General features: G+C 41.8%; 28 non-coding genes across 28 annotated transcripts; 14 read left to right on the top strand and 14 right to left on the bottom strand.

Annotated features, from left to right (window-relative positions):
* Positions 1 to 122: 122 nt before the first annotated feature.
* TRNAR-UCG (transfer RNA arginine (anticodon UCG)) lies at positions 123 to 195 on the bottom strand. The gene has a single exon. It is a non-coding gene; the product is annotated as a tRNA-Arg (tRNA).
* A 275-nt stretch (positions 196 to 470) lies between these two features.
* Positions 471 to 580, top strand: TRNAL-CAA (transfer RNA leucine (anticodon CAA)). Its single transcript has 2 exons — positions 471 to 508; positions 535 to 580. It is a non-coding gene; the product is annotated as a tRNA-Leu (tRNA).
* A 762-nt stretch (positions 581 to 1,342) lies between these two features.
* TRNAR-UCG (transfer RNA arginine (anticodon UCG)) lies at positions 1,343 to 1,415 on the bottom strand. The gene has a single exon. It is a non-coding gene; the product is annotated as a tRNA-Arg (tRNA).
* A 275-nt stretch (positions 1,416 to 1,690) lies between these two features.
* TRNAL-CAA (transfer RNA leucine (anticodon CAA)) lies at positions 1,691 to 1,800 on the top strand. Its single transcript has 2 exons — positions 1,691 to 1,728; positions 1,755 to 1,800. It is a non-coding gene; the product is annotated as a tRNA-Leu (tRNA).
* Positions 1,801 to 2,562: 762 nt separating this feature from the next.
* On the bottom strand, positions 2,563 to 2,635 carry TRNAR-UCG (transfer RNA arginine (anticodon UCG)). The gene has a single exon. It is a non-coding gene; the product is annotated as a tRNA-Arg (tRNA).
* Positions 2,636 to 2,910: 275 nt separating this feature from the next.
* Positions 2,911 to 3,020, top strand: TRNAL-CAA (transfer RNA leucine (anticodon CAA)). Its single transcript has 2 exons — positions 2,911 to 2,948; positions 2,975 to 3,020. It is a non-coding gene; the product is annotated as a tRNA-Leu (tRNA).
* Positions 3,021 to 3,782: 762 nt separating this feature from the next.
* Positions 3,783 to 3,855, bottom strand: TRNAR-UCG (transfer RNA arginine (anticodon UCG)). The gene has a single exon. It is a non-coding gene; the product is annotated as a tRNA-Arg (tRNA).
* A 275-nt stretch (positions 3,856 to 4,130) lies between these two features.
* TRNAL-CAA (transfer RNA leucine (anticodon CAA)) lies at positions 4,131 to 4,240 on the top strand. Its single transcript has 2 exons — positions 4,131 to 4,168; positions 4,195 to 4,240. It is a non-coding gene; the product is annotated as a tRNA-Leu (tRNA).
* Positions 4,241 to 5,002: 762 nt separating this feature from the next.
* On the bottom strand, positions 5,003 to 5,075 carry TRNAR-UCG (transfer RNA arginine (anticodon UCG)). Its single transcript has one exon. It is a non-coding gene; the product is annotated as a tRNA-Arg (tRNA).
* A 275-nt stretch (positions 5,076 to 5,350) lies between these two features.
* TRNAL-CAA (transfer RNA leucine (anticodon CAA)) lies at positions 5,351 to 5,460 on the top strand. Its single transcript has 2 exons — positions 5,351 to 5,388; positions 5,415 to 5,460. It is a non-coding gene; the product is annotated as a tRNA-Leu (tRNA).
* Positions 5,461 to 6,222: 762 nt separating this feature from the next.
* On the bottom strand, positions 6,223 to 6,295 carry TRNAR-UCG (transfer RNA arginine (anticodon UCG)). Its single transcript has one exon. It is a non-coding gene; the product is annotated as a tRNA-Arg (tRNA).
* Positions 6,296 to 6,570: 275 nt separating this feature from the next.
* TRNAL-CAA (transfer RNA leucine (anticodon CAA)) lies at positions 6,571 to 6,680 on the top strand. The gene is made up of 2 exons: positions 6,571 to 6,608; positions 6,635 to 6,680. It is a non-coding gene; the product is annotated as a tRNA-Leu (tRNA).
* Positions 6,681 to 7,442: 762 nt separating this feature from the next.
* Positions 7,443 to 7,515, bottom strand: TRNAR-UCG (transfer RNA arginine (anticodon UCG)). The gene has a single exon. It is a non-coding gene; the product is annotated as a tRNA-Arg (tRNA).
* Positions 7,516 to 7,790: 275 nt separating this feature from the next.
* On the top strand, positions 7,791 to 7,900 carry TRNAL-CAA (transfer RNA leucine (anticodon CAA)). Its single transcript has 2 exons — positions 7,791 to 7,828; positions 7,855 to 7,900. It is a non-coding gene; the product is annotated as a tRNA-Leu (tRNA).
* Positions 7,901 to 9,191: 1,291 nt separating this feature from the next.
* TRNAR-UCG (transfer RNA arginine (anticodon UCG)) lies at positions 9,192 to 9,264 on the bottom strand. The gene has a single exon. It is a non-coding gene; the product is annotated as a tRNA-Arg (tRNA).
* Positions 9,265 to 9,539: 275 nt separating this feature from the next.
* Positions 9,540 to 9,649, top strand: TRNAL-CAA (transfer RNA leucine (anticodon CAA)). The gene is made up of 2 exons: positions 9,540 to 9,577; positions 9,604 to 9,649. It is a non-coding gene; the product is annotated as a tRNA-Leu (tRNA).
* A 1,111-nt stretch (positions 9,650 to 10,760) lies between these two features.
* Positions 10,761 to 10,871, top strand: TRNAL-CAA (transfer RNA leucine (anticodon CAA)). The gene is made up of 2 exons: positions 10,761 to 10,798; positions 10,826 to 10,871. It is a non-coding gene; the product is annotated as a tRNA-Leu (tRNA).
* Positions 10,872 to 11,982: 1,111 nt separating this feature from the next.
* Positions 11,983 to 12,093, top strand: TRNAL-CAA (transfer RNA leucine (anticodon CAA)). The gene is made up of 2 exons: positions 11,983 to 12,020; positions 12,048 to 12,093. It is a non-coding gene; the product is annotated as a tRNA-Leu (tRNA).
* Positions 12,094 to 13,384: 1,291 nt separating this feature from the next.
* Positions 13,385 to 13,457, bottom strand: TRNAR-UCG (transfer RNA arginine (anticodon UCG)). The gene has a single exon. It is a non-coding gene; the product is annotated as a tRNA-Arg (tRNA).
* A 275-nt stretch (positions 13,458 to 13,732) lies between these two features.
* On the top strand, positions 13,733 to 13,842 carry TRNAL-CAA (transfer RNA leucine (anticodon CAA)). The gene is made up of 2 exons: positions 13,733 to 13,770; positions 13,797 to 13,842. It is a non-coding gene; the product is annotated as a tRNA-Leu (tRNA).
* A 762-nt stretch (positions 13,843 to 14,604) lies between these two features.
* Positions 14,605 to 14,677, bottom strand: TRNAR-UCG (transfer RNA arginine (anticodon UCG)). Its single transcript has one exon. It is a non-coding gene; the product is annotated as a tRNA-Arg (tRNA).
* Positions 14,678 to 14,952: 275 nt separating this feature from the next.
* Positions 14,953 to 15,062, top strand: TRNAL-CAA (transfer RNA leucine (anticodon CAA)). Its single transcript has 2 exons — positions 14,953 to 14,990; positions 15,017 to 15,062. It is a non-coding gene; the product is annotated as a tRNA-Leu (tRNA).
* A 756-nt stretch (positions 15,063 to 15,818) lies between these two features.
* Positions 15,819 to 15,891, bottom strand: TRNAR-UCG (transfer RNA arginine (anticodon UCG)). Its single transcript has one exon. It is a non-coding gene; the product is annotated as a tRNA-Arg (tRNA).
* Positions 15,892 to 17,037: 1,146 nt separating this feature from the next.
* On the bottom strand, positions 17,038 to 17,110 carry TRNAR-UCG (transfer RNA arginine (anticodon UCG)). The gene has a single exon. It is a non-coding gene; the product is annotated as a tRNA-Arg (tRNA).
* A 449-nt stretch (positions 17,111 to 17,559) lies between these two features.
* TRNAR-UCG (transfer RNA arginine (anticodon UCG)) lies at positions 17,560 to 17,632 on the bottom strand. The gene has a single exon. It is a non-coding gene; the product is annotated as a tRNA-Arg (tRNA).
* Positions 17,633 to 17,907: 275 nt separating this feature from the next.
* TRNAL-CAA (transfer RNA leucine (anticodon CAA)) lies at positions 17,908 to 18,017 on the top strand. Its single transcript has 2 exons — positions 17,908 to 17,945; positions 17,972 to 18,017. It is a non-coding gene; the product is annotated as a tRNA-Leu (tRNA).
* Positions 18,018 to 18,779: 762 nt separating this feature from the next.
* On the bottom strand, positions 18,780 to 18,852 carry TRNAR-UCG (transfer RNA arginine (anticodon UCG)). The gene has a single exon. It is a non-coding gene; the product is annotated as a tRNA-Arg (tRNA).
* A 275-nt stretch (positions 18,853 to 19,127) lies between these two features.
* Positions 19,128 to 19,237, top strand: TRNAL-CAA (transfer RNA leucine (anticodon CAA)). Its single transcript has 2 exons — positions 19,128 to 19,165; positions 19,192 to 19,237. It is a non-coding gene; the product is annotated as a tRNA-Leu (tRNA).
* The last annotated feature ends 1,395 nt before the right edge of the window (positions 19,238 to 20,632 follow it).

The following is a 20,632-nucleotide window of genomic DNA, read 5'->3' as shown; positions in this document are numbered from 1 at the left end:
GCTTCAGCAAAATAGCAGCCTTTAGCAAGAAGCAAGTTGTTATGGGTAAAGATGCGATTTAATTTAAAAGGAGCAAGAATTTGCAAGTAAAGGTCACAGGAACTGGAAAGCAGCATAGAAAACGACCACGAAGGGACTCGAACCCTCAATCTTCTGATCCGAAGTCAGACGCCTTATCCATTAGGCCACACAGTCAGCCACTTGGCCACCATTTTTGTTTGTGGTGTGCGAATCAGCCAAACACTTGAAGATCACCTGGGACATCTTCTTCTACTTGCTTTGCTCAAGCAGATTTGGTAGTAAGGATCTGAAAAGTTTGACTTGGTGCCAAGGTCATGCTTTATGAAGTGCATTTGCAAAAGGGCCTAGGTGCAGAGTGTTAATACAGCTCCTTGACAGTGGTAATAAATCAACAGAGTACCACGAGTAGATGATATATCTAGAGGCAACCAAAAATATCGAAATGTCTTGTCAGGATGGCCGAGTGGTCTAAGGCGCCAGACTCAAGAAATGTTTCTTCACATTGTGTGGGTGTTCTGGTCTCCAAATGGAGGCGTGGGTTCAAATCCCACTTCTGACAAAAAGTTTACACATTTAGCTTGAACTAGAATGACCACTTCCACTGTGTTTTCATGCTACCATGTCACTGACAAGAAAACAAAAACAAAGAATCCCAAAACTTTGCAGATCCTTCATAAAGATCAAATTCTTCTGAAAACTCTGCTAGGCCATGCTGTAAAATCTCTTATTTCACGTGCAACTTTAGTCAGAAAAGTAAGTCTTGCTAGATCTCTTCACATTGGCCTGTTTTGCATGTACAGTTATGTAAAACATTACAAATAGGTGTCCATACACTTGAAAATCCAGTAATACACTGTTTCACCCTGCTCTGCACATACTCAGTTGCTCTCCCATTTTACGCATATTTGGGCACTGCTGAGTTTGGGGAGGCTCATCTATTGACAGCCTTAAAGCTCAATTAAACCCTCCTATCCTTTACAGCCAATGAAGCTGCTTCTGTTTAAACTGCAACGGCCATGGTGCTGCACATGTGATCAGTTATGACACCAGCCATTTGATGGTTTGACAGTTTGGTTGAGAACACAAGCAAATGTGACAGTTATCAATCCCGGGATTTCAGGATTCTAACTGTTTTTTGAAACTGTTAAATCAATTGGTTTAGCTCCACTTTATGATTTACTGCTGTTTGGGGGCTCTTGGCTTCAGCAAAATAGCAGCCTTTAGCAAGAAGCAAGTTGTTATGGGTAAAGATGCGATTTAATTTAAAAGGAGCAAGAATTTGCAAGTAAAGGTCACAGGAACTGGAAAGCAGCATAGAAAACGACCACGAAGGGACTCGAACCCTCAATCTTCTGATCCGAAGTCAGACGCCTTATCCATTAGGCCACGCAGTCTGCCACTGGGCCACCATTTTTGTTTGTGGTGTGCGAATCAGCCAAACACTTGAAGATCACCTGGGACATCTTCTTCTACTTGCTTTGCTCAAGCAGATTTGGTAGAAAGGATCTGAAAAGTTTGACTTGGTGCCAAGGTCATGCTTTATGAAGTGCATTTGCAAAAGGGCCTAGGTGCAGAGTGTTAATACAGCTCCTTGACAGTGGTAATAGATCAACAGAGTACCACGAGTATATGATATATCTAGAGGCAACCAAGAATAGCAAAATGTCTTGTCAGGATGGCCGAGTGGTCTAAGGCGCCAGACTCAAGAAATGTTTCTTCACATTGTGTGGGTGTTCTGGTCTCCAAATGGAGGCGTGGGTTCAAATCCCACTTCTGACAAAAAGTTTACACATTTAGCTTGAACTAGAATGACCACTTCCACTGTGTTTTCATGCTAACATGTCACTGACAAGAAAACAAAAACAAAGAATCCCAAAACTTTGCAGATCCTTCATAAAGATCAAATTCTTCTGAAAACTCTGCTAGGCCATGCTGTAAAATCTCTTATTTCACGTGCAACTTTAGTCAGAAAAGTAAGTCTTGCTAGATCTCTTCACATTGGCCTGTTTTGCATGTATAGTTATGTAAAACATTACAAATAGGTGTCCATACACTTGAAAATCCAGTAATACACTGTTTCACCCTGCTCTGCACATACTCAGTTGCTCTCCCATTTTACGCATATTTGGGCACTGCTGAGTTTGGGGAGGCTCATCTATTGACAGCCTTAAAGCTCAATTAAACCCTCCTATCCTTTACAGCCAATGAAGCTGCTTCTGTTTAAACTGCAACGGCCATGGTGCTGCACATGTGATCAGTTATGACACCAGCCATTTGATGGTTTGACAGTTTGGTTGAGAACACAAGCAAATGTGACAGTTATCAATCCCGGGATTTCAGGATTCTAACTGTTTTTTGAAACTGTTAAATCAATTGGTTTAGCTCCACTTTATGATTTACTGCTGTTTGGGGGCTCTTGGCTTCAGCAAAATAGCAGCCTTTAGCAAGAAGCAAGTTGTTATGGGTAAAGATGCGATTTAATTTAAAAGGAGCAAGAATTTGCAAGTAAAGGTCACAGGAACTGGAAAGCAGCATAGAAAACGACCACGAAGGGACTCGAACCCTCAATCTTCTGATCCGAAGTCAGACGCCTTATCCATTAGGCCACGCAGTCAGCCACTGGGCCACCATTTTTGTTTGTGGTGTGCAAATCAGCCAAACACTTGAAGATCACCTGGGACATCTTCTTCTACTTGCTTTGCTCAAGCAGATTTGGTAGTAAGGATCTGAAAAGTTTGACTTGGTGCCAAGGTCATGCTTTATGAAGTGCATTTGCAAAAGGGCCTAGGTGCAGAGTGTTAATACAGCTCCTTGACAGTGGTAATAAATCAACAGAGTACCACGAGTAGATGATATATCTAGAGGCAACCAAAAATATCAAAATGTCTTGTCAGGATGGCCGAGTGGTCTAAGGCGCCAGACTCAAGAAATGTTTCTTCACATTGTGTGGGTGTTCTGGTCTCCAAATGGAGGCGAGGGTTCAAATCCCACTTCTGACAAAAAGTTTACACATTTAGCTTGAACTAGAATTACCACTTCCACTGTGTTTTCATGCTAACATGTCACTGACAAGAAAACAAAAACAAAGAATCCCAAAACTTTGCAGATCCTTCATAAAGATCAAATTCTTCTGAAAACTCTGCTAGGCCATGCTGTAAAATCTCTTATTTCACGTGCAACTTTAGTCAGAAAAGTAAGTCTTGCTAGATCTCTTCACATTGGCCTGTTTTGCATGTATAGTTATGTAAAACATTACAAATAGGTGTCCATACACTTGAAAATCCAGTAATACACTGTTTCACCCTGCTCTGCACATACTCAGTTGCTCTCCCATTTTACGCATATTTGGGCACTGCTGAGTTTGGGGAGGCTCATCTATTGACAGCCTTAAAGCTCAATTAAACCCTCCTATCCTTTACAGCCAATGAAGCTGCTTCTGTTTAAACTGCAACGGCCATGGTGCTGCACATGTGATCAGTTATGACACCAGCCATTTGATGGTTTGACAGTTTGGTTGAGAACACAAGCAAATGTGACAGTTATCAATCCCGGGATTTCAGGATTCTAACTGTTTTTTGAAACTGTTAAATCAATTGGTTTAGCTCCACTTTATGATTTACTGCTGTTTGGGGGCTCTTGGCTTCAGCAAAATAGCAGCCTTTAGCAAGAAGCAAGTTGTTATGGGTAAAGATGCGATTTAATTTAAAAGGAGCAAGAATTTGCAAGTAAAGGTCACAGGAACTGGAAAGCAGCATAGAAAACGACCACGAAGGGACTCGAACCCTCAATCTTCTGATCCGAAGTCAGACGCCTTATCCATTAGGCCACGCAGTCTGCCGCTGGGCCACCATTTTTGTTTGTGGTGTGCGAATCAGCCAAACACTTGAAGATCACCTGGGACATCTTCTTCTACTTGCTTTGCTCAAGCAGATTTGGTAGTAAGGATCTGAAAAGTTTGACTTGGTGCCAAGGTCATGCTTTATGAAGTGCATTTGCAAAAGGGCCTAGGTGCAGAGTGTTAATACAGCTCCTTGACAGTGGTAATAAATCAACAGAGTACCACGAGTAGATGATATATCTAGAGGCAACCAAAAATATCGAAATGTCTTGTCAGGATGGCCGAGTGGTCTAAGGTGCCAGACTCAAGAAATGTTTCTTCACATTGTGTGGGTGTTCTGGTCTCCAAATGGAGGCGTGGGTTCAAATCCCACTTCTGACAAAAAGTTTACACATTTAGCTTGAACTAGAATGACCACTTCCACTGTGTTTTCATGCTACCATGTCACTGACAAGAAAACAAAAACAAAGAATCCCAAAACTTTGCAGATCCTTCATAAAGATCAAATTCTTCTGAAAACTCTGCTAGGCCATGCTGTAAAATCTCTTATTTCACGTGCAACTTTAGTCAGAAAAGTAAGTCTTGCTAGATCTCTTCACATTGGCCTGTTTTGCATGTATAGTTATGTAAAACATTACAAATAGGTGTCCATACACTTGAAAATCCAGTAATACACTGTTTCACCCTTCTCTGCACATACTCAGTTGCTCTCCCATTTTACGCATATTTGGGCACTGCTGAGTTTGGGGAGGCTCATCTATTGACAGCCTTAAAGCTCAATTAAACCCTCCTATCCTTTACAGCCAATGAAGCTGCTTCTGTTTAAACTGCAACGGCCATGGTGCTGCACATGTGATCAGTTATGACACCAGCCATTTGATGGTTTGACAGTTTGGTTGAGAACACAAGCAAATGTGACAGTTATCAATCCCGGGATTTCAGGATTCTAACTGTTTTTTGAAACTGTTAAATCAATTGGTTTAGCTCCACTTTATGATTTACTGCTGTTTGGGGGCTCTTGGCTTCAGCAAAATAGCAGCCTTTAGCAAGAAGCAAGTTGTTATGGGTAAAGATGCGATTTAATTTAAAAGGAGCAAGAATTTGCAAGTAAAGGTCACAGGAACTGGAAAGCAGCATAGAAAATGACCACGAAGGGACTCGAACCCTCAATCTTCTGATCCGAAGTCAGACGCCTTATCCATTAGGCCACGCAGTCAGCCACTGGGCCACCATTTTTGTTTGTGGTGTGCGAATCAGCCAAACACTTGAAGATCACCTGGGACATCTTCTTCTACTTGCTTTGCTCAAGCAGATTTGGTAGTAAGGATCTGAAAAGTTTGACTTGGTGCCAAGGTCATGCTTTATGAAGTGCATTTGCAAAAGGGCCTAGGTGCAGAGTGTTAATACAGCTCCTTGACAGTGGTAATAAATCAACAGAGTACCACGAGTAGATGATATATCTAGAGGCAACCAAAAATATTGAAATGTCTTGTCAGGATGGCCGAGTGGTCTAAGGCGCCAGACTCAAGAAATGTTTCTTCACATTGTGTGGGTGTTCTGGTCTCCAAATGGAGGCGTGGGTTCAAATCCCACTTCTGACAAAAAGTTTACACATTTAGCTTGAACTAGAATGACCACTTCCACTGTGTTTTCATGCTACCATGTCACTGACAAGAAAACAAAAACAAAGAATCCCAAAACTTTGCAGATCCTTCATAAAGATCAAATTCTTCTGAAAACTCTGCTAGGCCATGCTGTAAAATCTCTTATTTCACGTGCAACTTTAGTCAGAAAAGTAAGTCTTGCTAGATCTCTTCACATTGGCCTGTTTTGCATGTATAGTTATGTAAAACATTACAAATAGGTGTCCATACACTTGAAAATCCAGTAATACACTGTTTCACCCTGCTCTGCACATACTCAGTTGCTCTCCCATTTTACGCATATTTGGGCACTGCTGAGTTTGGGGAGGCTCATCTATTGACAGCCTTAAAGCTCAATTAAACCCTCCTATCCTTTACAGCCAATGAAGCTGCTTCTGTTTAAACTGCAACGGCCATGGTGCTGCACATGTGATCAGTTATGACACCAGCCATTTGATGGTTTGACAGTTTGGTTGAGAACACAAGCAAATGTGACAGTTATCAATCCCGGGATTTCAGGATTCTAACTGTTTTTTGAAACTGTTAAATCAATTGGTTTAGCTCCACTTTATGATTTACTGCTGTTTGGGGGCTCTTGGCTTCAGCAAAATAGCAGCCTTTAGCAAGAAGCAAGTTGTTATGGGTAAAGATGCGATTTAATTTAAAAGGAGCAAGAATTTGCAAGTAAAGGTCACAGGAACTGGAAAGCAGCATAGAAAACGACCACGAAGGGACTCGAACCCTCAATCTTCTGATCCGAAGTCAGACGCCTTATCCATTAGGCCACGCAGTCAGCCACTGGGCCACCATTTTTGTTTGTGGTGTGCAAATCAGCCAAACACTTGAAGATCACCTGGGACATCTTCTTCTACTTGCTTTGCTCAAGCAGATTTGGTAGTAAGGATCTGAAAAGTTTGACTTGGTGCCAAGGTCATGCTTTATGAAGTGCATTTGCAAAAGGGCCTAGGTGCAGAGTGTTAATACAGCTCCTTGACAGTGGTAATAAATCAACAGAGTACCACGAGTAGATGATATATCTAGAGGCAACCAAAAATATCAAAATGTCTTGTCAGGATGGCCGAGTGGTCTAAGGCGCCAGACTCAAGAAATGTTTCTTCACATTGTGTGGGTGTTCTGGTCTCCAAATGGAGGCGAGGGTTCAAATCCCACTTCTGACAAAAAGTTTACACATTTAGCTTGAACTAGAATTACCACTTCCACTGTGTTTTCATGCTAACATGTCACTGACAAGAAAACAAAAACAAAGAATCCCAAAACTTTGCAGATCCTTCATAAAGATCAAATTCTTCTGAAAACTCTGCTAGGCCATGCTGTAAAATCTCTTATTTCACGTGCAACTTTAGTCAGAAAAGTAAGTCTTGCTAGATCTCTTCACATTGGCCTGTTTTGCATGTATAGTTATGTAAAACATTACAAATAGGTGTCCATACACTTGAAAATCCAGTAATACACTGTTTCACCCTGCTCTGCACATACTCAGTTGCTCTCCCATTTTACGCATATTTGGGCACTGCTGAGTTTGGGGAGGCTCATCTATTGACAGCCTTAAAGCTCAATTAAACCCTCCTATCCTTTACAGCCAATGAAGCTGCTTCTGTTTAAACTGCAACGGCCATGGTGCTGCACATGTGATCAGTTATGACACCAGCCATTTGATGGTTTGACAGTTTGGTTGAGAACACAAGCAAATGTGACAGTTATCAATCCCGGGATTTCAGGATTCTAACTGTTTTTTGAAACTGTTAAATCAATTGGTTTAGCTCCACTTTATGATTTACTGCTGTTTGGGGGCTCTTGGCTTCAGCAAAATAGCAGCCTTTAGCAAGAAGCAAGTTGTTATGGGTAAAGATGCGATTTAATTTAAAAGGAGCAAGAATTTGCAGGTAAAGGTCACAGGAACTGGAAAGCAGCATAGAAAACGACCACGAAGGGACTCGAACCCTCAATCTTCTGATCCGAAGTCAGACGCCTTATCCATTAGGCCACGCAGTCTGCCGCTGGGCCACCATTTTTGTTTGTGGTGTGCGAATCAGCCAAACACTTGAAGATCACCTGGGACATCTTCTTCTACTTGCTTTGCTCAAGCAGATTTGGTAGTAAGGATCTGAAAAGTTTGACTTGGTGCCAAGGTCATGCTTTATGAAGTGCATTTGCAAAAGGGCCTAGGTGCAGAGTGTTAATACAGCTCCTTGACAGTGGTAATAAATCAACAGAGTACCACGAGTAGATGATATATCTAGAGGCAACCAAAAATATCGAAATGTCTTGTCAGGATGGCCGAGTGGTCTAAGGTGCCAGACTCAAGAAATGTTTCTTCACATTGTGTGGGTGTTCTGGTCTCCAAATGGAGGCGTGGGTTCAAATCCCACTTCTGACAAAAAGTTTACACATTTAGCTTGAACTAGAATGACCACTTCCACTGTGTTTTCATGCTACCATGTCACTGACAAGAAAACAAAAACAAAGAATCCCAAAACTTTGCAGATCCTTCATAAAGATCAAATTCTTCTGAAAACTCTGCTAGGCCATGCTGTAAAATCTCTTATTTCACGTGCAACTTTAGTCAGAAAAGTAAGTCTTGCTAGATCTCTTCACATTGGCCTGTTTTGCATGTATAGTTATGTAAAACATTACAAATAGGTGTCCATACACTTGAAAATCCAGTAATACACTGTTTCACCCTGCTCTGCACATACTCAGTTGCTCTCCCATTTTACGCATATTTGGGCACTGCTGAGTTTGGGGAGGCTCATCTATTGACAGCCTTAAAGCTCAATTAAACCCTCCTATCCTTTACAGCCAATGAAGCTGCTTCTGTTTAAACTGCAACGGCCATGGTGCTGCACATGTGATCAGTTATGACACCAGCCATTTGATGGTTTGACAGTTTGGTTGAGAACACAAGCAAATGTGACAGTTATCAATCCCGGGATTTCAGGATTCTAACTGTTTTTTGACATGCTACCATGTCACTGACAAGAAAACAAAAACAAAGAATCTCAAAACTTTGCAGATCCTTCATAAAGATCAAATTCTTCTGAAAACTCTGCTAGGCCATGCTGTAAAATCTCTTATTTCACGTGCAACTTTAGTCAGAAAAGTAAGTCTTGCTAGATCTATTCACATTGGCCTGTTTTGCATGTATAGTTATGTAAAACATTACAAATAAGTGTCCATACACTTGAAAATCCAGTAATACACTGTTTCACCCTGCTCTGCACATACTCAGTTGCTCTCCCATTTTACGCATATTTGGGCACTGCTGAGTTTGGGGAGGCTCATCTATTGACAGCCTTAAAGCTCAATTAAACCCTCCTATCCTTTACAGCCAATGAAGCTGCTTCTGTTTAAACTGCAACGGCAATGGTGCTGCACATGTGATCAGTTATGACACCAGCCATTTGATGGTTTGACAGTTTGGTTGAGAACACAAGCAAATGTGACAGTTATCAATCCCGGGATTTCAGGATTCTAACTGTTTTTTGAAACTGTTAAATCAATTGGTTTAGCTCCACTTTATGATTTACTGCTGTTTGGGGGCTCTGGGCTTCAGCAAAATAGCAGCCTTTAGCAAGAAGCAAGTTGTTATGGGTAAAGTTGCGATTTAATTTAAAAGGAGTAAGAATTTGCAAGGAAAGGTCACAGGAACTGGAAAGCAGCATAGAAAACGACCACGAAGGGACTCGAACCCTCAATCTTCTGATCCGAAGTCAGACGCCTTATCCATTAGGCCACGCAGTCCGCTGCAGGGCCACCATTTTTGTTTGTGGTGTGCGAATCAGCCAAACACTTGAAGATCACCTGGGACATCTTCTTCTACTTGCTTTGCTCAAGCAGATTTGGTAGAAAAGATCTGAAAAGTTTGACTTGGTGCCAAGGTCATGCTTTATGAAGTGCATTTGCAAAAGGGCCTAGATGCAGAGTGTTAATACATCTCCTTGACAGTGGTAATAGATCAACAGAGTACCACGAGTAGATGATATATCTAGAGACAACCAAGATTATCAAAATGTCTTGTCAGGATGGCCGAGTGGTCTAAGGCGCCAGACTCAAGAAATGTTTCTTCACATCGTGTGGGTGTTCTGGTCTCCAAATGGAGGCGTGGGTTCAAATCCCACTTCTGACAAAAAGTTTACACATTTAGCTTGAACTAGAATGACCACTTCCACTGTGTTTTCATGCTACCATGTCACTGACAAGAAAACAAAAACAAAGAATCCCAAAAACTTTGCAGATCCTTCATAAAGATCAAATTCTTCTGAAAACTCTGCTAGCCAATGCTGTAAAATCTCTTATTTCACGTGCAACTTTAGTCAGAAAAGTAAGTCTTGCTAGATCTCTTCACATTGGCCTGTTTTGCATGTATAGTTATGTAAAACATTACAAATAAGTGTCCATACACTTGAAAATCCAGTAATACACTGTTTCACCCTGCTCTGCACATACTTAGTTGCTCTCCCATTTTACACATATTTGGGCACTGCTGAGTTTGGGGAGGCTCATCTATTGACAGCCTTAAAGCTCAATTAAACCCTCCTATACTTTACAGCCAATGAAGCTGCTTCTGTTTAAACTGCAACGGCAATGGTGCTGCACATGTGATCAGTTATGACACCAGCCATTTGATGGTTTGACAGTTTGGTTGAGAACACAAGCAAATGTGACAGTTATCAATCCCGGGATTTCAGGATTCTAACTGTTTTTTGAAACTGTTAAATCAATTGGTTTAGCTCCACTTTATGATTTACTGCTGTTTGGGGGCTCTGGGCTTCAGCAAAATAGCAGCCTTTAGCAAGAAGCAAGTTGTTATGGGTAAAGATGCGATTTAATTTAAAAGGAGCAAGAATTTGCAAGTAAAGGTCACAGGAACTGGAAAGCAGCATAGAAAACGACCACGAAGGGACTCGAACCCTCAATCTTCTGATCCGAAGTCAGATTCCTTATCCATTAGGCCACACAGTCAGCCACTGGGCCACCATTTTTGTTTGTGGTGTGCGAATCAGCCAAACACTTGAAGATCACCTGGGACATCTTCTTCTACTTGCTTTGCTCAAGCAGATTTGGTAGTAAGGATCTGAAAAGTTTAACTTGGTGCCAAGGTCATGCTTTATGAAGTGCATTTGCAAAAGGGCCTAGGTGCAGAGTGTTAATACAGCTCCTTGACAGTGGTAATAAATCAACAGAGTACCACGAGTAGATGATATATCTAGAGGCAACCAAAAATATTGAAATGTCTTGTCAGGATGGCCGAGTGGTCTAAGGCGCCAGACTCAAGCAAATGTTTCTTCACATTGTGTGGGTGTTCTGGTCTCCAAATGGAGGCGTGGGTTCAAATCCCACTTCTGACAAAAAGTTTACACATTTAGCTTGAACTAGAATGACCACTTCCACTCTGTTTTCATGCTACCATGTCACTGACAAGAAAACAAAAACAAAGAATCCCAAAAACTTTGCAGATCCTTCATAAAGATCAAATTCTTCTGAAAACTCTGCTAGCCAATGCTGTAAAATCTCTTATTTCACGTGCAACTTTAGTCAGAAAAGTAAGTCTTGCTAGATCTCTTCACATTGGCCTGTTTTGCATGTATAGTTATGTAAAACATTACAAATAAGTGTCCATACACTTGAAAATCCAGTAATACACTGTTTCACCCTGCTCTGCACATACTTAGTTGCTCTCCCATTTTACACATATTTGGGCACTGCTGAGTTTGGGGAGGCTCATCTATTGACAGCCTTAAAGCTCAATTAAACCCTCCTATACTTTACAGCCAATGAAGCTGCTTCTGTTTAAACTGCAACGGCAATGGTGCTGCACATGTGATCAGTTATGACACCAGCCATTTGATGGTTTGACAGTTTGGTTGAGAACACAAGCAAATGTGACAGTTATCAATCCCGGGATTTCAGGATTCTAACTGTTTTTTGAAACTGTTAAATCAATTGGTTTAGCTCCACTTTATGATTTACTGCTGTTTGGGGGCTCTGGGCTTCAGCAAAATAGCAGCCTTTAGCAAGAAGCAAGTTGTTATGGGTAAAGATGCGATTTAATTTAAAAGGAGCAAGAATTTGCAAGTAAAGGTCACAGGAACTGGAAAGCAGCATAGAAAACGACCACGAAGGGACTCGAACCCTCAATCTTCTGATCCGAAGTCAGATTCCTTATCCATTAGGCCACACAGTCAGCCACTGGGCCACCATTTTTGTTTGTGGTGTGCGAATCAGCCAAACACTTGAAGATCACCTGGGACATCTTCTTCTACTTGCTTTGCTCAAGCAGATTTGGTAGTAAGGATCTGAAAAGTTTAACTTGGTGCCAAGGTCATGCTTTATGAAGTGCATTTGCAAAAGGGCCTAGGTGCAGAGTGTTAATACAGCTCCTTGACAGTGGTAATAAATCAACAGAGTACCACGAGTAGATGATATATCTAGAGGCAACCAAAAATATTGAAATGTCTTGTCAGGATGGCCGAGTGGTCTAAGGCGCCAGACTCAAGCAAATGTTTCTTCACATTGTGTGGGTGTTCTGGTCTCCAAATGGAGGCGTGGGTTCAAATCCCACTTCTGACAAAAAGTTTACACATTTAGCTTGAACTAGAATGACCACTTCCACTCTGTTTTCATGCTACCATGTCACTGACAAGAAAACAAAAACAAAGAATCCCAAAACTTTGCAGATCCTTCATAAAGATCAAATTCTTCTGAAAACTCTGCTAGGCCATGCTGTAAAATCTCTTATTTCACGTGCAACTTTAGTCAGAAAAGTAAGTCTTGCTAGATCTCTTCACATTGGCCTGTTTTGCATGTATAGTTATGTAAAACATTACAAATAGGTGTCCATACACTTGAAAATCCAGTAATACACTGTTTCACCCTGCTCTGCACATACTCAGTTGCTCTCCCATTTTACGCATATTTGGGCACTGCTGAGTTTGGGGAGGCTCATCTATTGACAGCCTTAAAGCTCAATTAAACCCTCCTATCCTTTACAGCCAATGAAGCTGCTTCTGTTTAAACTGCAACGGCCATGGTGCTGCACATGTGATCAGTTATGACACCAGCCATTTGATGGTTTGACAGTTTGGTTGAGAACACAAGCAAATGTGACAGTTATCAATCCCGGGATTTCAGGATTCTAACTGTTTTTTGACATGCTACCATGTCACTGACAAGAAAACAAAAACAAAGAATCCCAAAACTTTGCAGATCCTTCATAAAGATCAAATTCTTCTGAAAACTCTGCTAGGCCATGCTGTAAAATCTCTTATTTCACGTGCAACTTTAGTCAGAAAAGTAAGTCTTGCTAGATCTCTTCACATTGGCCTGTTTTGCATGTATAGTTATGTAAAACATTACAAATAAGTGTCCATACACTTGAAAATCCAGTAATACACTGTTTCACCCTGCTCTGCACATACTCAGTTGCTCTCCCATTTTACGCATATTTGGGCACTGCTGAGTTTGGGGAGGCTCATCTATTGACAGCCTTAAAGCTCAATTAAACCCTCCTATCCTTTACAGCCAATGAAACTGCTTCTGTTTAAACTGCAACGGCCATGGTGCTGCACATGTGATCAGTTATGACACCAGCCATTTGATGGTTTGACAATTTGGTTGAGAACACAAGCAAATGTGACAGTTATCAATTCCGGGATTTCAGGATTCTAACTGTTTTTTGAAACTGTTAAATCAATTGGTTTAGCTCCACTTTATGATTTACTGCTGTTTGGGGGCTCTGGGCTTCAGCAAAATAGCAGCCTTTAGCAAGAAGCAAGTTTTTATGGGTAAAGTTGCGATTTAATTTAAAAGGAGCAAGAATTTGCAAGTAAAGGTCACAGGAACTGGAAAGCAGCATAGAAAACGACCACGAAGGGACTCGAACCCTCAATCTTCTAATCCGAAGTCAGACACCTTATCCATTAGGCCACGCAGTCTGCCACCGAACCACCATTTTTGTTTGTGGTGTGCGAATCAGCCAAACACTTGAAGATCACCTGGGACATCTTCTTCTACTTGCTTTGCTCAAGCAGATTTGGTAGAAAGGATCTGAAAAGTTTGACTTGGTGCCAAGGTCATGCTTTATGAAGTGCATTTGCAAAAGGGCCTAGGTGCAGAGTGTTAATACAGCTCCTTGACAGTGGTAATAGATCAACAGAGTACCACGAGTAGATGATATATCTAGAGGCAACCAAGAACATCAAAATGTCTTGTCGGGATGGCCGAGTGGTCTAAGGCGCCAGACTCAAGAAATGTTTCTTCACATTGTGTGGGTGTTCTGGTCTCCAAATGGAGGCGTGGGTTCAAATCCCACTTCTGACAAAAAGTTTACACATTTAGCTTGAACTAGAATGACCACTTCCACTGTGTTTTCATGCTACCATGTCACTGACAAGAAAACAAAAACAAAGAATCTCAAAACTTTGCAGATCCTTCATAAAGATCAAATTCTTCTGAAAACTCTGCTAGGCCATGCTGTAAAATCTCTTATTTCACGTGCAACTTTAGTCAGAAAAGTAAGTCTTGCTAGATCTATTCACATTGGCCTGTTTTGCATGTATAGTTATGTAAAACATTACAAATAAGTGTCCATACACTTGAAAATCCAGTAATACACTGTTTCACCCTGCTCTGCACATACTCAGTTGCTCTCCCATTTTACGCATATTTGGGCACTGCTGAGTTTGGGGAGGCTCATCTATTGACAGCCTTAAAGCTCAATTAAACCCTCCTATCCTTTACAGCCAATGAAGCTGCTTCTGTTTAAACTGCAACGGCAATGGTGCTGCACATGTGATCAGTTATGACACCAGCCATTTGATGGTTTGACAGTTTGGTTGAGAACACAAGCAAATGTGACAGTTATCAATCCCGGGATTTCAGGATTCTAACTGTTTTTTGAAACTGTTAAATCAATTGGTTTAGCTCCACTTTATGATTTACTGCTGTTTGGGGGCTCTGGGCTTCAGCAAAATAGCAGCCTTTAGCAAGAAGCAAGTTGTTATGGGTAAAGTTGCGATTTAATTTAAAAGGAGTAAGAATTTGCAAGGAAAGGTCACAGGAACTGGAAAGCAGCATAGAAAACGACCACGAAGGGACTCGAACCCTCAATCTTCTGATCCGAAGTCAGACGCCTTATCCATTAGGCCACGCAGTCCGCTGCAGGGCCACCATTTTTGTTTGTGGTGTGCGAATCAGCCAAACACTTGAAGATCACCTGGGACATCTTCTTCTACTTGCTTTGCTCAAGCAGATTTGGTAGAAAAGATCTGAAAAGTTTGACTTGGTGCCAAGGTCATGCTTTATGAAGTGCATTTGCAAAAGGGCCTAGATGCAGAGTGTTAATACATCTCCTTGACAGTGGTAATAGATCAACAGAGTACCACGAGTAGATGATATATCTAGAGACAACCAAGATTATCAAAATGTCTTGTCAGGATGGCCGAGTGGTCTAAGGCGCCAGACTCAAGAAATGTTTCTTCGCATTGTGTGGGTGTTCTGGTCTCCAAATGGAGGCGTGGGTTCAAATCCCACTTCTGACAAAAAGTTTACACATTTAGCTTGAACTAGAATGACCACTTCCACTGTGTTTTCATGCTACCATGTCACTGACAAGAAAACAAAAACAAAGAATCCCAAAAACTTTGCAGATCCTTCATAAAGATCAAATTCTTCTGAAAACTCTGCTAGCCAATGCTGTAAAATCTCTTATTTCACGTGCAACTTTAGTCAGAAAAGTAAGTCTTGCTAGATCTCTTCACATTGGCCTGTTTTGCATGTATAGTTATGTAAAACATTACAAATAAGTGTCCATACACTTGAAAATCCAGTAATACACTGTTTCACCCTGCTCTGCACATACTTAGTTGCTCTCCCATTTTACACATATTTGGGCACTGCTGAGTTTGGGGAGGCTCATCTATTGACAGCCTTAAAGCTCAATTAAACCCTCCTATACTTTACAGCCAATGAAGCTGCTTCTGTTTAAACTGCAACGGCAATGGTGCTGCACATGTGATCAGTTATGACACCAGCCATTTGATGGTTTGACAGTTTGGTTGAGAACACAAGCAAATGTGACAGTTATCAATCCCGGGATTTCAGGATTCTAACTGTTTTTTGAAACTGTTAAATCAATTGGTTTAGCTCCACTTTATGATTTACTGCTGTTTGGGGGCTCTGGGCTTCAGCAAAATAGCAGCCTTTAGCGTAGCTTTATGGGTAAAGTTACGATTTAATTTAAAAGGAGTAAGAATTTGCAAGGAAAGGTCACAGGAACTGGAAAGCAGCATAGAAAACAACCACGAAGGGACTTGAACCCTCAATCTTCTGATCCGAAGTCAGACGCCTTATCCATTAGGCCACGCAGTCCGCTGCAGGGTCACCATTTTTGTTTGTGGTGTGCGAATCAACCAAACACTTGAAGATCACCTGGGACATCTTTTTCTACTTGCTTTGCTCAAGCAGATTTGGTAGAAAGGATCTGAAAAGTTTGACTTGGTGCCAAGGTCATGCTTTATGAAGTGCATTTGCAAAAGGGCCTAGGTGCAGAGTGTTAATACAGCTCCTTGACAGTGGTAATAGAGCAACAGAGTACTAAGAGTAGATAATATTTCTAGAGGCAACCGAAATCACCAAAACGTCTTGTCAGGATGGCCGAGTGGTCCATGGCGCCATCCTCAAGAAATGTTTCTTCACATTGTGTGGGTGTTCTGATCTCCAAATGGAGGCATGGGTTCAAATCCCAGTTCTGACAAAAATTTTACACATTTAGCTTGAACTAGAATGACCACTTCCACTGTGTTTTCATGCTACCATGTCACTGACAAGAAAACAAAAACAAAGAATCCCAAAACTTTGCAGATCCTTCATAAAGATCAAATTCTTCTGAAATCTCTGCTAGGCCATGCTGTAAAATCTCTTATTTCACGTGCAACTTTAGTCAGAAAAGTAAGTTTTGCTAGATCTCCTCACATTGGCCTGTTTTGCATGTATAGTTATGTAAAACATTACAAATAGGTGTCCATACACTTGAAAATCCAGTAATACACTGTTTCACCCTGCTCTGCACATACTCAGTTGCTCTCCCATTTTACGCATATTTGGGCACTGCTGAGTTTGGGGAGGCTCATCTATTGACAGCCTTAAAGCTCAATTAAACCCTCCTATCCTTTACAGCCAATGAAGCTGCTTCTGTTTAAACTGCAACGGCCATGGTGCTGCACATGTGATCAGTTATGACACCAGCCATTTGATGGTTTGACAGTTTGGTTGAGAACACAAGCAAATGTGACAGTTATCAATCCCGGGATTTCAGGATTCTAACTGTTTTTTGAAACTGTTAAATCAATTGGTTTAGCTCCACTTTATGATTTACTGCTGTTTGGGGGCTCTGGGCTTCAGCAAAATAGCAGCCTTTAGCAAGAAGCAAGTTGTTATGGGTAAAGTTGCGATTTAATTTAAAAGGAGTAAGAATTTGCAAGGAAATTCACAGGAACTGGAAAGCAGCATAGAAAATGACCACAAAGGGACTCGAACCCTCAATCTTCTGATCCGAAGTCAGACGCCTTATCCATTAGGCCACGCAGTCTGCCACTGGGCCACCATTTTTGTTTACGCATATTTGGGCACTGCTGAGTTTGGGGAGGCTCATCTATTGACAGCCTTAAAGCTCAATTAAACCCTCCTATCCTTTACAGCTAATGAAGCTGCTTCTGTTTAAACTGCAACGGCAATGGTGCTGCACATGTGATCAGTTATGACACCAGCCATTTGATGGTTTGACAGTTTGGTTGAGAACACAAGCAAATGTGACAGTTATCAATCCCGGGATTTCAGGATTCTAACTGTTTTTTGAAACTGTTAAATCAATTGGTTTAGCTCCACTTTATGATTTACTGCTGTTTGGGGGCTCTGGGCTTCAGCAAAATAGCAGCCTTTAGCAAGAAGCAAGTTGTTATGGGTAAAGTTGCGATTTAATTTAAAAGGAGTAAGAATTTGCAAGGAAAGGTCACAGGAACTGGAAAGCAGCATAGAAAACGACCACGAAGGGACTCGAACCCTCAATCTTCTGATCCGAAGTCAGACGCCTTATCCATTAAGCCACGCAGTCCGCTGAAGGGTCACCATTTTTGTTTGTGGTGTGCGAATCAGCCAAACACTTGAAGATCACCTGGAACATCTTCTTCTACTTGCTTTGCTCAAGCAGATTTGGTAGAAAGGATCTGAAAAGTTTGACTTGGTGCCAAGGTCATGCTTTATGAAGTGCATTTGCAAAAGGGCCTAGGTGCAGAGTGTTAATACAGCTCCTTGACAGTGGTAATAGATCAACAGAGTACTAAGAGTAGATAATATTTCTAGAGGCAACTGAAATCACCAAAACGTCTTGTCAGGATGGCCGAGTGGTCCAAGGCACCAGCCTCAAGAAATGTTTCTTCACATTGTGTGGGTGTTCTGGTCTCCAAATGGAGGCGTGGGTTCAAATCCCACTTCTGACAAAAAGTTTACACATTTAGCTTGAACTAGAATGACCACTTCCACTGTGTTTTCATGCTACCATGTCACTGACAAGAAAACAAAAACAAAGAATCCCAAAACTTTGCAGATCCTTCATAAAGATCAAATTCTTCTGAAAACTCTGCTAGGCCATGCTGTAAAATCTCTTATTTCACGTGCAACTTTAGTCAGAAAAGTAAGTCTTGCTAGATCTCTTCACATTGGCCTGTTTTGCATGTATAGTTATGTAAAACATTACAAATAGGTGTCCATACACTTGAAAATCCAGTAATACACTGTTTCACCCTGCTCTGCACATACTCAGTTGCTCTCCCATTTTACGCATATTTGGGCACTGCTGAGTTTGGGGAGGCTCATCTATTGACAGCCTTAAAGCTCAATTAAACCCTCCTATCCTTTACAGCCAATGAAGCTGCTTCTGTTTAAACTGCAACGGCCATGGTGCTGCACATGTGATCAGTTATGACACCAGCCATTTGATGGTTTGACAGTTTGGTTGAGAACACAAGCAAATGTGACAGTTATCAATCCCGGGATTTCAGGATTCTAACTGTTTTTTGAAACTGTTAAATCAATTGGTTTAGCTCCACTTTATGATTTACTGCTGTTTGGGGGCTCTTGGCTTCAGCAAAATAGCAGCCTTTAGCAAGAAGCAAGTTGTTATGGGTAAAGATGCGATTTAATTTAAAAGGAGCAAGAATTTGCAAGTAAAGGTCACAGGAACTGGAAAGCAGCATAGAAAACGACCACGAAGGGACTCGAACCCTCAATCTTCTGATCCGAAGTCAGATGCCTTATCCATTAGGCCACGCAGTCTGCCACTGGGCCACCATTTTTATTTGTGGTGTGCGAATCAGCCAAACACTTGAAGATCACCTGGGACATCTTCTTCTACTGGCTTTGCTCAAGCAGATTTGGTAGAAAGGATCTGAAAAGTTTGACTTGGTGCCAAGGTCATGCTTTATGAAGTGCATTTGCAAAAGGGCCTAGGTGCAGAGTGTTAATACAGCTCCTTGACAGTGGTAATAGATCAACAGAGTACCACGAGTAGATGATATATCTAGAGGCAACCAAAAATATCAAAATGTCTTGTCAGGGTGGCCGAGTGGTCTAAGGCGCCAGACTCAAGAAATGTTTCTTCACATTGTGTGGGTGTTCTGGTCTCCAAATGGAGGCGTGGGTTCAAATCCCACTTCTGACAAAAAGTTTACACATTTAGCTTGAACTAGAATGACCACTTCCACTGTGTTTTCATGCTACCATGTCACTGACAAGAAAACAAAAACAAAGAATCCCAAAACTTTGCAGATCCTTCATAAAGATCAAATTCTTCTGAAAACTCTGCTAGGTCATGCTGTAAAATCTCTTATTTCACGTGCAACTTTAGTCAGAAAAGTAAGTCTTGCTAGATCTCTTCACATTGGCCTGTTTTGTATGTATAGTTATGTAAAACATTACAAATAGGTGTCCATACACTTGAAAATCCAGTAATACACTGTTTCACCCTGCTCTGCACATACTCAGTTGCTCTCCCATTTTACGCATATTTGGGCACTGCTGAGTTTGGGGAGGCTCATCTATTGACAGCCTTAAAGCTCAATTAAACCCTCCTATCCTTTACAGCCAATGAAGCTGCTTCTGTTTAAACTGCAACGGCCATGGTGCTGCACATGTGATCAGTTATGACACCAGCCATTTGATGGTTTGACAGTTTGGTTGAGAACACAAGCAAATGTGACAGTTATCAATTCTGGGATTTCAGGATTCTAACTGTTTTTTGAAACTGTTAAATCAATTGGTTTAGCTCCACTTTATGATTTACTGCTGTTTGGGGGCTCTGGGCTTCAGCAAAATAGCAGCCTTTAGCAAGAAGCAAGTTGTTATGGGTAAAGTTGCGATTTAATTTAAAAGGAGCAAGGGGGCGTGGCTTAGCACATGAGGAAGTAGGACGCTTGTTCCTGGAGCTCCCGCACACGCCGCACACACAGAGGCTCTCAGCGCTTCCCAGCACATCCATCCAGGCCTGATATGGGGAGGAGAGGTGGGGGAGACATCCAGCGTCCTTCCGATCCACATCTTGCAGGTGATATCGATCGTTTTTTCACCCATTTGGGCCATAACCGCTCCGACCCCCCCCGTTTAAGATGGCGCCGGCCCGGACCCCAGGCACACATGCGGCCTCACAGGGAGCAATGTCGCAGCGCTCCACACCCCATATGAAGACCAAGCAGCGTGCTAGGTCCCCCCCTGACTCAGAGACAGGCTCGGTCCGCTCTACAGGGCATTCCCCTGAATCCCACAGATCCTATGGTTGGGACATGGAGGCATACATTAAAGCACTCCCCACCAGACACGATTTTGAGGCCTGTGTGCAACGAATGGAACGTTCATACAAGCAAGAAATGTCCGAACTGCGCAGAGATTTCACCAATAGAATTGAGGAAGTGGAACACAATATAGAAGAAAATACATCCACCCTGCATGCGCATGACTCTATCCTGCATGAACATACCCTCCAGATCCAACAACTGATGTACCATCAAGACGACCAGGAAAATAGGGCCAGACGTAACAACATACGCATACGCGGCCTACC

This window comes from Aquarana catesbeiana, linkage group LG12 (genome assembly GCF_042186555.1).
Source record: "Aquarana catesbeiana isolate 2022-GZ linkage group LG12, ASM4218655v1, whole genome shotgun sequence".
In the NCBI taxonomy this organism is placed as follows: Eukaryota; Metazoa; Chordata; class Amphibia; order Anura; family Ranidae; genus Aquarana; species Aquarana catesbeiana.
Note: the sequence above shows the minus strand (reverse complement) of the source record. Positions and strands in the feature narration are given on the sequence as shown.